At 41.4% G+C, this 17,692-nt stretch overlaps 1 protein-coding gene across 2 annotated transcripts in view; it reads right to left on the bottom strand.

Annotated features, from left to right (window-relative positions):
* The window catches only part of TNFAIP8L2 (TNF alpha induced protein 8 like 2), a 370,311-nt gene that overhangs the window by 13,188 nt on the left and 339,431 nt on the right, over nucleotides 1-17,692 (bottom strand). The window contains exon 2 of one of the 2 annotated variants that reach the window (XM_044080523.1): nucleotides 14,647-14,702. The exons of the other annotated variant lie outside the window; for it this stretch is intronic. The gene's annotated coding sequence lies outside the window, so the exon portion shown is untranslated. The remainder of the gene's footprint in view (nucleotides 1-14,646; nucleotides 14,703-17,692) is intronic. 2 annotated transcript variants of the gene reach the window in all.

Consider the following 17,692-nt stretch of genomic DNA (forward strand, 5'->3'; position numbering starts at 1 on the left):
CCCACTGTAGTGCAATCTCGGAGTTGGTATATTTAATTTACATGTGGGGGGTGCAGGGCTGCTTGCCCCTGCTGCAGAAATGTAGTAAAAAGTGTGCTTGCTAGTTTGGTGTTGCTATAGGTGGAGGGGATGTTATTTTTATGTGATTTGTAGTGCTCAATGTTGTGATGTAAAGTTTGATGTAATGGGTTTTAGATGTTTTGGGTTTTAAATGTTGTGGTCTTGATGTTTTGAAATTGTGTTTTAGATGTTTTGAAGAGTAACTATATATATATATATATATATATATATATATATATATATAATGTATAGAGTTATATAGTATGATGGTTTCACTGAGAAAATACCAAACACATATGTAATATGCTAGAACCCTCACTAAGTTTAAGTTTTAAGGCCAGGGAATCTGCAACATGCCAGAAGTTGTTAGTTTGAGAGAACAGGGGACTCGGGAGTATTAATAAACAAAATAGGCAGTGAGACTTGAGTATTTGGCTCTGAGATAGGAATATTCCACTATAATCTTTTACAATTCTCATTACTCATACTAATTGCCTATGCAAGTTGGTCAATTGGTGTGATGGAAGAAAATGTGATTCAGTTAGAGGTACAGCTGCACCTAGAAAAGCCTCATTATCAGCTCCCTATCATGTCTCCGAAGCAACACACTCTCAGACCTGATCACAATAGTATTTTTCCTAGTGAACCACGCATTGTGTTAGCAAAGGCAAAACCCCTACACACACACACACACACACACACACACACACACACACACACACACACTCAGATCTATTCGTCAGTATTCAAATCCCCTGCACTCTATCACAGGGAAACACTTAGCTACGCAGTCACACACAAACCAACACACTCAAACACATCCACACTTTTGATTCCCCACCTAAACTCCTTGTTTGACCACCCAGGCAGAGACACACTCACATATGCACACTTAGACACACACACACACACACACACACACACACACACACACACACACACACACACACACACACACACACACACACACACACACACACACACACCATTTTAGCAGTAATCATGTTCTGTCACAGTCTAGCACATTCATAGAAACACTCTTCTAAACAGTTGTACATGAACCTACACACTCATAGATTCATAGGTGTACACTAGGCTAACAACCACTCAGGCCCTTATAAGCCTAGCCATGCAGCCTAAAGGTGACATATACATTTGATTTATATATGGGGTGATTTACTGACTGCCTGTGTCCATCAGAGATATAAGCACTAGACCAAGGGTGAATTACTGATTACTCATCTGTTTGTCAAACTTATGCTTAAATAGGGATAGGGAGAAACTCTGCTTTAAATGGGAATTCTCTGAGAAACATATCTGTCTCTCCAACATGTCCTATTTACGTCACAAGTGAAATGTAGGCCTTTTAATTGAGTAGTTCTGGTGCTGTTTGTTTTGTGGGTATGCAAAAGATTCATCAAAACAGCGTCCAGGTATTCCTTGTATGCAAGGCAAAGATCACCTCGCAAAAGTCTGTATGATACCAAGTAAAGAGACAAGACTTTGAGGCCATCAGCAGTGGACATTGTGTTTACTCCCTGTATTCATTTCTTTGTGGACATTCCAGCTGCATGTGTCTGGTCAGGTACATAACGAAGAGGACTTTAAACTCTATGATGGGTCTGATGAGGGCTGAGTACAGTAGTAAGATGACCTCTCTGGACCTAGATGCCATGCCCTTGCTTATAAGTTGAACAACACAGAAGGATTTTCTTACTACTTTGGACACATGTTGGTCGAAGGCTAAGTTACTATCTGCATGACTTCCCAGATCTCTGACTAATCAATCAACTTTCTAGAGGTGTTTTATTGATGACACAGTTACCTAGGGTGGCTGATTTTCCAAAAGGTATTGTAATGCATTTTTGGAATTGAGTTTTAAGCCATGGCTTTGGCACCAAGTGTTTCTGTGTTAGACCTTCCTGAAGAGTGTTTTCATCCAGGGGTGGATTCCACGACTGCTCCTAATCTGCAATCATCTGTGAATTGGTCAGCCAGAAGCCATTTATATTATCAAACAGGAGTGGGCCTAGCACAGAACCCTGGGGGACTCCACTGGTGACCAGCCTCTTTGTGGAGGTGGCCTCACCAATTCTAACCTCTTGGGTACTATCAGTGAGCCAGCTAGCTATCCACAGCATTATAAAGGGGTTCTACCTAGTTCTGTAAGTTTGTTGACAATGCTCAAGTGGTATTTTATCAAATGCTTTAGCCAGATTTTGGTAAGTAGTATGCACAGTTTTCCCGTCGTCCGTTGCCTTAGTAACCGTTTCAAGTCCACCAGATTCAATAAGTATGACCTTCCTTTGACAAAGCCAAACTGGGATGGATCTAGTGTCTAGAGGTCCTCTATGTCCTTGTTGATAATTTCCATGAAAATTCTCTCCATGGCTTTGCACATAAGACTAGCCAGGGTAATGGATTTGTAGTTTCCAGGATCTGTTGAAACTCCTGTATTATGAAGGGGGGTGACCATTGCAGTCCTCCATTCACGTGGCAGGAATTCTGTTTTTTAAGACTATAGTTAAATAATGACTCCAGAGATCCTGATAAGTCATATTTTAAACTGTTCAGGAGGCATCCCGGGATACTATAGATGGGCCCATTGTGGCTGGGTTCTTGGCTTTATTGAGCACAGCTGGTATATGCTCCCTAGTTATAGTTGGAGAGGTTATGTTTGAGGATTTTTTGGGGAGATGGTTCAGGGGTGACAGAGGGGTAAAGTTGGAACTGAATTTGTCAGCTAACAAGTTCACTATATTGCCAGGCTCAGTGAATATGTCACCATTAACCATTAGCTCAGCACACTGCTATGTGCTGCCCATGAGGTTTCTGACATAGCTGAAGAAAGCCATATGGTTATCTTTCACCTGGGAGTCTATCCTATCTGGTATGACCCTGACCCTGAGCAGCATCTTACCCTCACCAAGAATGATGCCACACTACAAAGACAAAATGATCAGTTTTAACAATTGGCTTAATTACTTGTGTCATTCTAAGGGGATCCAATGTCTGTCTGCTTGGGATGACATGCTTGACAAGCCACGCTGCTTCGCAAGGGATGGCTTGCACCTGTCACCCCTGGGCTTCCGGATATTGGCCAAGGCTCTTGCCACCCCTATAGTGCCTTTTTTAGGCAAGGCTCAAATGACAAACCTACCTCCCTAGAAAACACAAGTGGAAAAAAACTAAGGGTAATGCTGCTCAATGCCAGAAGTCTAAACCTCAAGATGCACCTCGAAGCCCTCCTCAGTATGGAGAACATCGATGTCTGTGCAGTGACTGAAACCTGGTTCAAGGCTCCTGAGAGCACCCCAGCACTATCAGGTTTTACCTCATATCAAGCTTTCCGGCCCCAAAACTTGGACCGAACCACAAAAGGAGGGGGAGTGTCCATTTTCATCAAAGATACCCACACCTCCAGGTTAGTGGCAACGCACGAAGCATCGGAGACTATCCAGGTGCAACTAACCATAGGCAAAACTGCCTTACAGTTTGTAGCATGCTACAGACCACCCTCTCAAACTCAGGAACTCCACACAGCCTTCCTGAAGACACTGGAGAGTATGAATGTCTCTCCAAATACCATCATTTTGGAAGACTTCAACTACCCAAACATAGACTGGGAACATTACTCAAGCCCCACCACCCTAGCCCAAAGGTTCCTAGAATTCATAAACTCAAATGCAATGGAACAACTAGTCACCATTCCCACAAGAGGAGACAATATACTAGACCTGATCATCACAAACATGGGGACAAAATGCTCCACACGGAAGTATATCCCTCTTTGGTAAGATCAGACCATAAATTAATCTCACTGGAAATCCACATCCCGCTCCCACCCCCTGCACAAAAGACCACAGTGAAGAACTTCTCAAAAGCAAACTTCACACTTCTTAAGACTGAAGTGGTATCCTTCAAGGCCCCTGGGCCAGTGGAAACCACAACCCACACTGCTGAATCCTTTGCAAATGCCTTCTATGGGCACCTTCAAGAATGCATGGATCATGCAATCCCAAATAAAACCAAGACCCATTCCCCCAAAGGCAGGTGCCCGGTCTGGTGGACCCCAGCCATAAACAAACTTTACAACAGGAGGAGGAAGCTACTACATGACAGAGCAAAATCCCTAAAAGGGAAGGCGTCTCTGATCAGTACTAGCAAAAATCTACAATCACTCATAAAATCATCCAAGGCCAACTTTGAGAGAAAAATCACAAAAGACAATCACAAGGCCTTCTTTAGCTATGTTAGAAACCTGGGTGGAAACTCCCAGATATGCTCAGAGTTAGTCCAGAATGACACAAAATACACTGAACCCACTGACATTGCCAACATTCTGGCAGACAGGTTCAGTGCAAATTGCTCCTCCCCCTCCCCCCCAAAAGGAGAAATAACTATCCCAGTAGAGTGTAGCCTCCCTAACATCTCAGATGCCCAGGTGAGAGCCACCCTCTCTAAAGCTAAAAACTTAGCATCAATGGGACCGGATGGTGTCCCAGGCTGTGTGCTACATGAACTCCAAGTGGAACTAAACCCACACATAAGGCTGCTGTTTAATCTTAGCCTTACTACAGGATACGTACCCAAAGAGTGGCGTACGGCAACAGTGGTCCCATTTCACAAAGGCAGTGCTTCTACGGACCCTGGAAATTACTGCCCCATAAGCTTGACAAGCCTGGTCTGCAAAGCTATGGAGAGGATCATTATGGAACTCATAAACAAAGACATTGGGGACCTACAGACATTGGATCCTACTCAATTTGGCTTTGTCAAGGGCAGATCCTGCCTTTTGAACTTGGTCGACTTTTTTGAAACAGTCACTAAGGCCATTGATGAGGGTAAGGCAGTTCACACAGCCTACCTTGACCTTGGAAAAGCCTTTGCCACAATACCCCACTCAGGCATCATAGACAAACTCACCAGCTTAAATGTAAACCCATATGTCACAAGATGGGTTGCAAACTGGCTCAAGGACAGAACCCACAGGGTCAGAGTTGCTGGAGCTATGTCAGACTCTAAGCCAGTCACAAGCGGTGTCCCACAGGGCTCAGTCCTGGGACCCCTCTTGTTCGGCATTTATTTTTCCGAGGTACAGGCAAACATAGGAGGATTGTGGCTGACAAAGTTCGCAGATGACTGCAAACTGGGCACCATAATTGATACTCCAGCGGACACAAACATGCTTCAGAGAGGCCTCACAGAAATGTATAATTGGTGCCAGAGCCATGGCCTTAAGCTGAACGCCAAAAAATGTATAGTCATACCCTTTGGGAAAAACAAGGTACCGACAAATTACCACATAGGCGGTAATCCATTAAGTATGGAAGAGGTAATCAGGGACCTAGGGACCCAGGTTGACAGTAACCTCTCATTTGATACTCACATTGCCAAAGTGGTTAGGAAGACCTTCTATATTGCCCACCTTATCATGAAGGGTTTCACGTCTAGCTCAAGAGAGGTCATTGTGCCCCTGTACTCTTCTCTTATCAGGCCAATGATTGAGTACAATGCCCCATTTGGGATGTATCTCACCCGACACCTGCAGCAGTTGGAAAGACCCCAAAAGTTCCTCACCAAGAGGATAAAGGGTCTTAAACATATGCCATATGCTGTCCGACTGAAAAAACTCCAGCTCTATTCAGTCACATACCGCCTACTCAGAGGTGATCTGTGCCTGACGTACAAGGCCATGTCCAATCCTGAATTAATGGACATGCTTCACCTCAGAAAATCCAAATCCATCAGAGCCACGAGAACAAGTGACTTAAACCTCAACACAGAAATAAATACAACATGCTGGAGGGACAGATTCATAACCCAGAGGCTCTCTACACTCTGGAACAGAATCCCAGTCCATGTTAGGCAGAGCCCTTCACTGACTCTATTCAAGAGAAATCTCGACGAGTGGATGGGAGATCATAGGTTTACTCCGGGGGTCATCTCTGTGTCACTACTAGACAGAGGCATAGTAAACTAAGCCCTAAAAGGGCGTAGTATTCTCATCCTAAGGGGTGGTGTAAGCCACATACACTCTGGCTAGGCTTATAAATGCCTTAGGGCAGATAGCCTAGTACGAACCTATGAACCTATGAACCTAACATTGATTTTTCTTGACCTAATTAGTCCTCTTAATTCCTATTTAGTGTGATGAGAAAGTTATTATCTTTATGGAAATTACCATTCCTGAATTTTGCCGTATTTATTTCCTTTTGTTGCACATGCTGGTTTAATTTGGGATGCCACTAGGGTGGTTTGTTTCTAGGGCTAATCTTGGGCTTACTTCTGGTAGTTACAGCAGCCTCTATGCAGCCATTGACATGGTTGTACAGAGTTTTTGAGAGTAATTCATCATAGGTTGCTGTGTTCTCGGGGTTTGGAGGGGCATTGAATTTTGACAATCTATCACTTAATAAAAGGTAATTTGCCTTGGAAGTAGTTCCTAACTGTTACTGGTTTTAATTGGATTACAGAGTTGATTTTGAATTTGAAGGAGACATTATGATTAGACCTTATCAGGGAGGAGACATTATGATTAGACCTTATCAGGGAGGATGAAACATTGGGGGTGGGGGAAGGGTACAGTGTTCTACCATACATATGAGCACAAGGTCCAGTATGTGGGAGCCTCTAGTGGGCATATTCACTTTTTGGTGAAAATTGTTTGTATTTATGAAGCCCAGGAATCTCTATGCCTGTAGCTTTGAGGCTGTGTAGGATCCCCACTCTGTAGGGGGATACTTAAAAGTCTCCCATGCGTAGGATGTCAAGTTGGATGGTAAATGTCTCCAGTAGGTCTAAGTATGCATTGTGCGCTTCTTAGGACATGGAAGGTGACCTATATCTGGCTAGGATATAGGAACTTTGTCAATTGTGATATGCATACAGAGGAACTCCAGCACGTCATCCTGTTTGACCACCCTAGAAGTATGTTTGTTATCGATGTATATTTAGATACCTCCACTTTTAGCCCTTGTCTGTGCAGCTACTGTCTAAAAATGTGGGAGGCACTGAAACCTTATAATGCTGGGCTACTCTTTGCTGCTTTAAACCATGTCTCAGTAATTGCACAGATGTCAATATTTTTGAGTGTGAGGAGGGCTTGGAGGGAGTGAAGTTTTTTATTTAGGATTCTGACATTAAGCAGCAAGAGGTTCAGTTGATTTGATTTTGCTATGTTGGTAGGTCAGTCAATTTGGCTTTGCGTTAAAAAAGGCACTATGGGGTGGATAAAGTTTTAGCCAGTATTCGAAAGCCTAGTGGAGAGAGGTGCAGACCATCCATGGCAAAGCAATGTGGTCTGTTAACCATGCCGAACATTGTATCTCCTTAGAATGACACCAGAAAGGCAACCATTTGTTGAAATCAATAATTTTTTTGCTGATATTGTGGCATCATCCTCAGTGAAGGTAATATGCTGCTCAGTCCTAGGCTCATGCCAGCCTGAGACACATAGTCTGAAAACTCCGTAATGTCTCTGTTCATAAGTCCAGAGAGGTACATCTCACGTCATTTACACCTACATGGACTATGATGGAAACATACTGGTATAAGTGGCATAATGACATGAGTGTGTGCATGGCCTGGCAGAGCCTAGATCCAGATAAGCAGCTGACAGTGATCTTCTCCTTATTCAGCCTGGTTAATGGGGCATCAGTATGTCTTACAATAGAGTCCTGTATGATGAGAGGCCAGGGAAGTGTGATTGTCTTAGGGGTTTAGTGTTTGGGGTTCCACTGAGATTGACAGTATGTGTGGTGTTAGGTATTTTTTTCTGAGTGCCTTTGGGCTTGCCGAGGCATAGCTTTGACAATGGGCAGTGTAGGTGATCTTTGCTGTTTAGGAAGGTTGCTTTTCAGTGCCTCAGCATACATTTGCCTATGTGTGTGTATTGAGTGCTATGTGAGGTGGGTGTTGTGTGTGTGATTTTTGACAACCTGATGTGTACTTGTATTTGAGAGTTTAGCCTCCAGTGTCATTGTGTAAATACACCTCTCACATACTGTGTCTGCTTCTTTAAGGATTAAGTGCTTGTTGGTGAACATGAGACAATTACTACATTGTCTCAAGATGCTCATATCCACCAGGCTGGCTACAAAGAAGTTAGGAAATTGCATATCCATCTTTTGATTGGTGAGCTACAACGGGGTGGTGGATTGGAGTTAGAAGGCTATTAAGGGTGCTTTCTCGGTACAGACTAATAAGGGTGATTTACTGGGGCAGATCATACTTAACAGTACTAAATATTAAATTCTCTAGTGTGACCAATCAGGTAGAAAAAGACGTGCACACACATTCATACTGCCTTAATTATGTCCCTGCAAACACGCATGCACATGTCTACTCATACAGATACTAATTACCTCCATGTCTTCAGTGAAGTTACCTGCACTGTGAATACCCATTGACGTGAATGCTGTGTTTTTACACGCACGCACATGTCTACTCATACAGATACTAATTACCTCCATGTCTTCACTGAAGTTACCTGCACTGTGAATACCCATTAAAGTGAATGCTGTGTTTTTACACGCACGCACATGTCTACTCATACAGATACTAATTACCTCCATGTCTTCACTGAAGTTACCTGCACTGTGAATACCCATTGAAGTGAATGCTGTGTTTTTACACGCACGCACATGTCTACTCATACAGATACTAATTACCTCCATGTCTTCACTGAAGTTACCTGCACTGTGAATACCCATTGACGTGAATGATGTGTTTTTACACGCACATGTCTACTCACATACAGATACTAATTACCTCCATGTCTTCACTGAAGTTACCTGCACTGTGAATACCCATTGAAGTGAATGCTGTGTTTTTACACGCACGCACATGTCTACTCACATACAGATACTAATTACCTCCATGTCTTCACTGAAGTTACCTGCACTGTGAATACCCATTGACGTGAATGCTGTGTTTTTACACGCACACACATGTCTACTCACATACAGATACTAATTACCTCCATGTCTTCATTGAAGTTACCTGCACTGTGAATACCCATTGAAGTGAATGCTGTGTTTTTACACGCACGCACATGTCTACTCACGTACAGATACTAATTACCTCCATGTCTTCATTGAAGTTACCTGCACTGTGAATACCCATTGAAGTGAATGCTGTGTTTTTACACGCACGCACATGTCTACTCACATACAGATACTAATCAACTCCATGTCTTCATTGAAGTTACCTGCACTGTGAATACCCATAGAAGTGAATGCTGTGTTTTTACACGCACGCACATGTCTACTCACATACAGATACTAATTACCTCCATGTCTTCAGTGAAGTTACTTGTACTGTGAATACCCATTGAAGTGAATGCTGTGTTTTTACACGCACGCACATGTCTACTCACATACAGATACTAATTACCTCCATGTCTTCAGTGAAGTTACCTGCACTGTGAATACCCATTGAAGTGAATGCTGTGTTTTTACATGCACGCACATGTCTACTTACATACAGATACTAATTACCTCCATGTCTTCAGTGAAGTTACCTGTACTGTGAATACCCATTGAAGTGAATGCTGTGTTTTTACACGCACATGTCTACTCACATACAGATACTAATTACCTCCATGTCTTCAGTGAAGTTACCTGCACTGTGAATACCCATTGAAGTGAATGCTGTGTTTTACACGCACATGTCTACTCACATACAGATACTAATTACCTCCATGTCTTCAGTGAAGTTACCTGCACTGTGAATACCCATTGAAGTGAATGCTGTGTTTTTACACGCACGCACATGTCTACTCACATACAGATACTAATTACCTCCATGTCTTCAGTGAAGTTACCTGCACTGTGAATACCCATTGACGTGAATGCTGTGTTTTACACGCACATGTCTACTCACATACAGATACTAATTACCTCCATGTCTTCAGTGAAGTTACCTGCACTGTGAATACCCATTGACTTGAATGCTGTGTTTTTACACGCACGCACATGTCTACTCACGTACAGATACTAATTACCTCCATGTCTTCAGTGAAGTTACCTGCACTGTGAATACCCATGGAAGTGAATGCTGTGTTTTTACACGCACATGTCTACTCACATACAGATACTAATTACCTCCATGTCTTCAGTGAAGTTACCTGTACTGTGAATACCCATTGAAGTGAATGCTGTGTTTTTACACGCACACACATGTCTACTCACATACAGATACTAATTACCTCCATGTCTTCAGTGAAGTTACCTGTACTGTGAATACCCATTGAAGTGAATGCTGTGTTTTTACACGCACTCACATGTCTACTCACATACAGATACTAATAACCTCCATGTCTTCACTGAAGTTACCTGCACTGTGAATACCCATTGAAGTGAATGCTGTGTTTTACGCACATGTCTACTCACATACAGATACTAATTACCTCCATGTCTTCACTGAAGTTACCTGCACTGTGAATACCCATTGAAGTGAATGCTGTGTTTTTACACGCACGCACATGTCTACTCACATACAGATACTAATTACCTCCATGTCTTCACTGAAGTTACCTGCACTGTGAATACCCATTGAAGTGAATGCTGTGTTTTTACACGCACATGTCTACTCACATACAGATACTAATTACCTCCATGTCTTCATTGAAGTTACCTACACTGTGAATACCCATTGACGTGAATGCTGTGTTTTTACACGCATGCACATGTCTACTCACGTACAGATACTAATTACCTCCATGTCTTCAGTGAAGTTACCTGCACTGTGAATACCCATTGAAGTGAATGCTGTGTTTTTACACGCACGTACATGTCTACTCACATGCAGATACTAATTACCTCCATGTCTTCATTGAAGTTACCTGTACTGTGAATACCCATGGAAGTGAATGCTGTGTTTTTACACGCACGCACATGTCTACTCACATACAGATACTAATTACCTCCATGTCTTCACTGAAGTTACCTGCACTGTGAATACCCATTGAAGTGAATGCTGTGTTTTTACACGCACGCACATGTCTACTCACGTACAGATACTAATTACCTCCATGTCTTCAGTGAAGTTACCTGCACTGTGAATACCCATTGAAGTGAATGCTGTGTTTTTACACGCACGCACATGTCTACTCATACAGATACTAATTACCTCCATGTCTTCATTGAAGTTACCTGCACTGTGAATACCCATTGAAGTGAATGCTGTGTTTTACGCGCACATGTCTACTCACATACAGATACTAATTACCTCCATGTCTTCACTGAAGTTACCTGCACTGTGAATACCCATTGACGTGAATGCTGTGTTTTACACGCACATGTCTACTCACATACAGATACTAATTACCTCCATGTCTTCATTGAAGTTACCTGCACTGTGAATACCCATTGAAGTGAATGCTGTGTTTTACACGCACATGTCTACTCACATACAGATACTAATTACCTCCATGTCTTCACTGAAGTTACCTGCACTGTGAATACCCATTGAAGTGAATGCTGTGTTTTTACACGCACGCACATGTCTACTCACATACAGATACTAATTACCTCCATGTCTTCAGTGAAGTTACCTGCACTGTGAATACCCATTGAAGTGAATGCTGTGTTTTTACACGCACATGTCTACTCACGTACAGATACTAATTACCTCCATGTCTTCATTGAAGTTACCTGCACTGTGAATACCCATTGAAGTGAATGCTGTGTTTTTACACGCACATGTCTACTCACATACAGATACTAATTACCTCCATGTCTTCAGTGAAGTTACCTGCACTGTGAATACCCATTGACGTGAATGCTGTGTTTTTACGCCGCGCACATGTCTACTCACATACAGATACTAATTACCTCCATGTCTTCAGTGAAGTTACCTGCACTGTGAATACCCATTGAAGTGAATGCTGTGTTTTTACACGCACGCACATGTCTACTCACATACAGATACTAATTACCTCCATGTCTTCAGTGAAGTTACCTGCACTGTGAATACCCATTGAAGTGAATGCTGTGTTTTTACACGCACATGTCTACTCACATACAGATACTAATTACCTCCATGTCTTCAGTGAAGTTACCTGCACTGTGAATACCCATTGAAGTGAATGCTGTGTTTTTACACGCATGCACATGTCTACTCACGTACAGATACTAATTACCTCCATGTCTTCAGTGAAGTTACCTGCACTGTGAATACCCATTGAAGTGAATGCTGTGTTTTTACACGCACATGTCTACTCACGTACAGATACTAATTACCTCCATGTCTTCAGTGAAGTTACCTGCACTGTGAATACCCATTGAAGTGAATGCTGTGTTTTACACGCGCATGTCTACTCACATACAGATACTAATTACCTCCATGTCTTCAGTGAAGTTACCTGCACTGTGAATACCCATTGAAGTGAATGCTGTTTTTACACGCACGCACGTCTACTCACATACAGATACTAATTACCTCCATGTCTTCAGTGAAGTTACCTGTACTGTGAATACCCATTGAAGTGAATGCTGTGTTTTTACACGCACATGTCTACTCACATACAGATACTAATTACCTCCATGTCTTCAGTGAAGTTACCTGCACTGTGAATACCCATTGAAGTGAATGCTGTGTTTTTACACACACATGTCTACTCACGTACAGATACTAATTACCTCCATGTCTTCATTGAAGTTACCTGCACTGTGAATACCCATTGACGTGAATGCTGTGTTTTTACACGCACGCACATGTCTACTCACATACAGATACTAATTACCTCCATGTCTTCATTGAAGTTACCTGCACTGTGAATACCCATTGAAGTGAATGCTGTGTTTTTACACGCACATGTCTACTCACGTATAGATACTAATTACCTCCATGTCTTCATTGAAGTTACCTGCACTGTGAATACCCATTGAAGTGAATGCTGTGTTTTTACATGCACGCACATGTCTACTCACATACAGATACTAATTACCTCCATGTCTTCATTGAAGTTACCTGCACTGTGAATACCCATTGAAGTGAATGCTGTGTTTTTACATGCACGCACATGTCTACTCACATACAGATACTAATTACCTCCACGTCTTCACTGAGGTTACCTGCACTGTGAATACCCATTGAAGTGAATGCTGTGTTTTTACACGCACATGTCTACTCACATACAGATACTAATTACCTCCATGTCTTCATTGAAGTTACCTGCACTGTGAATACCCATTGAAGTGAATGCTGTGTTTTTACGCATGCGCATGTCTACTCACATACAGATACTAATTACCTCCATGTCTTCATTGAAGTTACCTGCACTGTGAATACCCATTGAAGTGAATGCTGTGTTTTTACACGCACGCACATGTCTACTCACATACAGATACTAATTACCTCCACGTCTTCACTGAGGTTACCTGCACTGTGAATACCCATTGAAGTGAATGCTGTGTTTTTACACGCACGCACATGTCTACTCACATACAGATACTAATTACCTCCATGTCTTCATTGAAGTTACCTGCACTGTGAATACCCATTGAAGTGAATGCTGTGTTTTTACACGCACGCACATGTCTACTCACGTACAGATACTAATTACCTCCATGTCTTCAGTGAAGTTACCTGCACTGTGAATACCCATTGAAGTGAATGCTGTGTTTTTACACGCACGCACATGTCTACTCACATACAGATACTAATTACCTCCATGTCTTCATTGAAGTTTCCTGCACTGTGAATACCCATTGAAGTGAATGCTGTGTTTTTGCAGTGGTCATATTTTCTTCCTAGAGTAAAATTTTGCCTGGCTGAGCAAATTGAGTGACAAAGACATTTCCAGGGGAGAGCACATGGCTAATTAGCATTAACCTCAGACTGATACATAAGCATGTAGCTTCATTCATGAGATCACTTTTTGTACTGAGGCACCTGTAAGGGGAACCTCATTGATAGAGAGGGCTCTATGGTGAAAAGGCTTGGCATGTTACAGAAACCTTGTTAAGGCTTCCTTATTGCATTAAGTCTTTCTGAATCCCAGGATAGTTATATGTACTTCAGTAGAATTCTTGGGAGCTGTGATTTGCTGGAAAAGTATTTGTGTGCCAAGACACTGATTTGTGTGCCTGACACTTTGCTTTAACCAGCAAGAAAGGCATTCTTTGAGAGACTGTATTTTCTCACCTGTGTGAGGCCTGGAAAGGAGGGATTCTTATATATATACTGTTGAATACGTTTCTGTCAGAGAGTTTCATCATATTTTGGCCACACTATTTAAAATGTGTATAATGGACTGTCAGCCCTGGATGTGTGTTAGCACTTTTACTGAGAAAGTGTCTGAGCCATGGCTAATGAATTGAGCTGCTCTACCATGAGACTTATTGATATTCTATGTGTTGCTTTATTTTGCCATTTTTCACTGCCTTATTTATAAAAACTCTTGTGTGTTTGCTGCTTAAAATCTCTGCAGTATACTGTACATACATGCATGCACATGCGCGCACGTGCACACACACACACACACACACACACACACACACACACACACACACACACACACACACACACACACACACACACACACACACACACTGTCTCTCACAGAACAATTGCACATACCTTAGTCTTTGTTCTTATCTCTGTTTCTTTGTCTCTGTCTCTCTGTTTCTCTTTCCCTGTCCAACAAAGTAAGAAAAAAAAATAACACAGTCATAATTAAACAATACAAAACAAAATAATGATACAATGTCTAGAGTTAAATAAAATAATAGCAATGCCGGTTGTAGGTGAAACTGCATAATTTCTGAACACAAGTAACAATTAGAACCATGCAAACAAAACAGCATATGCCAGAATCAAACTAATGCCAGTTACCAATAAACACTTGCTGCCCTTGCCCCTAGTTGCACTCTAATTTTCCCCTGTCACATGGGTATAAAAAGTACTATATAAATTTTCCTGTCAGTCACTTGAATATGGCCCTAAAACCAGACAGACATCTGTTGGTGAGACTGTTTACATCAATGTTTACAACACAAAATGGAAATATGTAAGAACAGCAATGTAGCAGTCACTGGGGTTACGTTTATATTAATGAACCCTAGTGTTGCACTTGGTTCCTCCTTCTGCTCATTAATCCCCATGGTTACCTGGATTAATTGGAGAGGTATCATAACATTTTTTACACTGCATTGTTTCCTATCTAGATATGTTGAAACAGCCCATCATATATCAGGCACTGCTAGAGTTATCATGAGCATTTTTCTTGCATAAGAACTGTGCCACTCACATGCATTTTTAAATGCAAAAGATTTTTAAATTCCTAAACATACTGTAATTGGTGGTCACCTTAGCCAAGTATATAAGACAGCTGAGGCAAGAGATTCTGCTAGGAATTTATTAACTGGAGTGACATACATATTTTTAGGATTCATTTCTGTTCATCATACTTTAATGTCTTAGGATTCTAAATATTGTTTCATATCTATTGTGTCTTATAGTGGTCTGTAAAGTTTCTTATTAGATGACAATAGTAAAATGAAGACATGTAGACAAAGTGAGATACCTCAATTATTTAACAAAATGCTAGGCCCGAGTCACAAGAAGCTTTATTAAACACTATCCGCATTCACCCCCTCAACAGCAAAGAACCATTACAGGTGTTTTGGAACACATTTTGATATGGTTACCAAAACCAGTGGCATACCGAGTATCCTATTTCAAATAAAGTGTTCGTTCTGTCTTCCACATTGAAGAGTGAATTTCTGCATAAGACGCTGTTCCATCTTATAGTTTCTTACTATAATTTAGACATTTGTAGTTTAAAACCAAAATTATTCATTTTGACTAATATCCATATGCAGTTGCTTGATTGCATAGTGCTTGGAGTTCCTGTAGCTGTGTATGTAATGTATTGTGCCAACATTGTGAGAGCCATTGCCCGAGATTTTTCCCACATTAAAGAATGCCTTTGTTATTACATGTTTCTTTGTCAGAAGACTGGGAAGTCATTCACTGCTACAGATACAGCTTGTCTGTTTCACTTATGTTGGTATTGGTCATGGCACTTACATCCTAACTTCTGAGCCAGGAAAAAAAGATTAACACATTGCAGAAGTTCTTTTGTTTTCTAGCATCAAGCTAGCATGAAAAATTACTCTGATTGCATTTTGGTACATTTTGTGTTGAAACAGACATAACTCCATACTGATATAGCCAGTGACAGCCAAACATAACATTCAAAAAACAATGCCTTCTGAGAGTTGAACAAGTCATAAAGCCTAACAGGCTGATGGTATTTCTGAGCTTATTCAAGTGAAAAAGAATATTATTTCACAAGTGTATTGGACACCTAAATTTGTGGTTCACTTCATGCATTACATAATAGTAGAGAATGTTTATAGAGTCCTCTACTTTCTGAATGATTGCTTTCATCTTTCTATAGAATAGTGATATGCATTTAGTAGTTATTGGTATGATGCTTATTATAGTGAGTGGCTATTTATTTTTTTCTTGCTTTTTCCTGCAACCATTCCTTCATTGTTACTGGCACGGCTCTCATGCCCCATCCATGCTGGGTAAGCCAGCTACTCTATGCCTCCTGGCCTTATTCCTGTAATTGCTAGAGACAGTCACAGATCACAAGCAACAGAGCTTGGCATGTCTAAGCATCCATCCAGGAAGGTCTTACTTTGGCCTACCACATTACTCCCTCTCCTTTCTGTGGCCACATGATATGGTTCTGGGAGTATGCAGTGTAAACTCCATGGCATATTGCCCTGCCTCAATGGCACCTCAGCCAAGCTCCACTGCTGCCATTGGCCACATTTGCTCTGGCAAAGTCCCTGTACCACCCTCCCTCTCAGGATGGGCATGCCTATCCCTCCCTGCTGCTGTGTCAGTCACCTGGAAAACTAAACAAACTCAGGTTACATGGGTCATAGTCAGGGCTTTATCCCTTTACCTCTGAGTGGCCATGTATTTGGTGTTCTCTGTCTATACTGCATGGCATTTTGGTATTTTATATATATATATATATATATATATATATATATATATATATATATATATATATATCTATATATACACATACATACACCTATCTGATATAATTTTTTATACACACACACGCACACACACACACACACACACACACACACACACACACACACACACACACACACACACACACATATATATATATCTATATATATATATATATATATATATATATATATATATATATATATAGGGTGGCTGTGGTGGTGCAACGGTTAGCGTTGTCCCCTCACAGCAAGAGGTTTTCCGGTTCAATGCTCGGATGGGGTGCCTTTTGTGTGCAGTCTGCATGTCCTCCCTATGTCAATGTGAGTTTCCTCCAGGTGCTCTGGTTTCCTCCCACATTCTACAGACATGCAATAGGTGGACTGGACACTCCAAACTGGCTGTAGTGAGAGTGTATGCATGAATGAGTGGTGCAAATGAACTTATGTGGTAGGGATAGTCACCCGGCGGTGTAAACCTTGGCTCGAGATGATTATCACTGCAGAAGTGACACCCTAACCCTATGTGCAAAATGGAAAAAGGGACTGAGGATGGATATATATATATATATATATATATATATATATATATATATATGTATAATATTTATATCTGTATCTTT

Source organism: Protopterus annectens, chromosome 8.part0 (genome assembly GCF_019279795.1).
Source record: "Protopterus annectens isolate FY-2018-M chromosome 8.part0, PAN1.0, whole genome shotgun sequence".
Classification (NCBI taxonomy): domain Eukaryota; kingdom Metazoa; phylum Chordata; order Ceratodontiformes; family Protopteridae; genus Protopterus; species Protopterus annectens.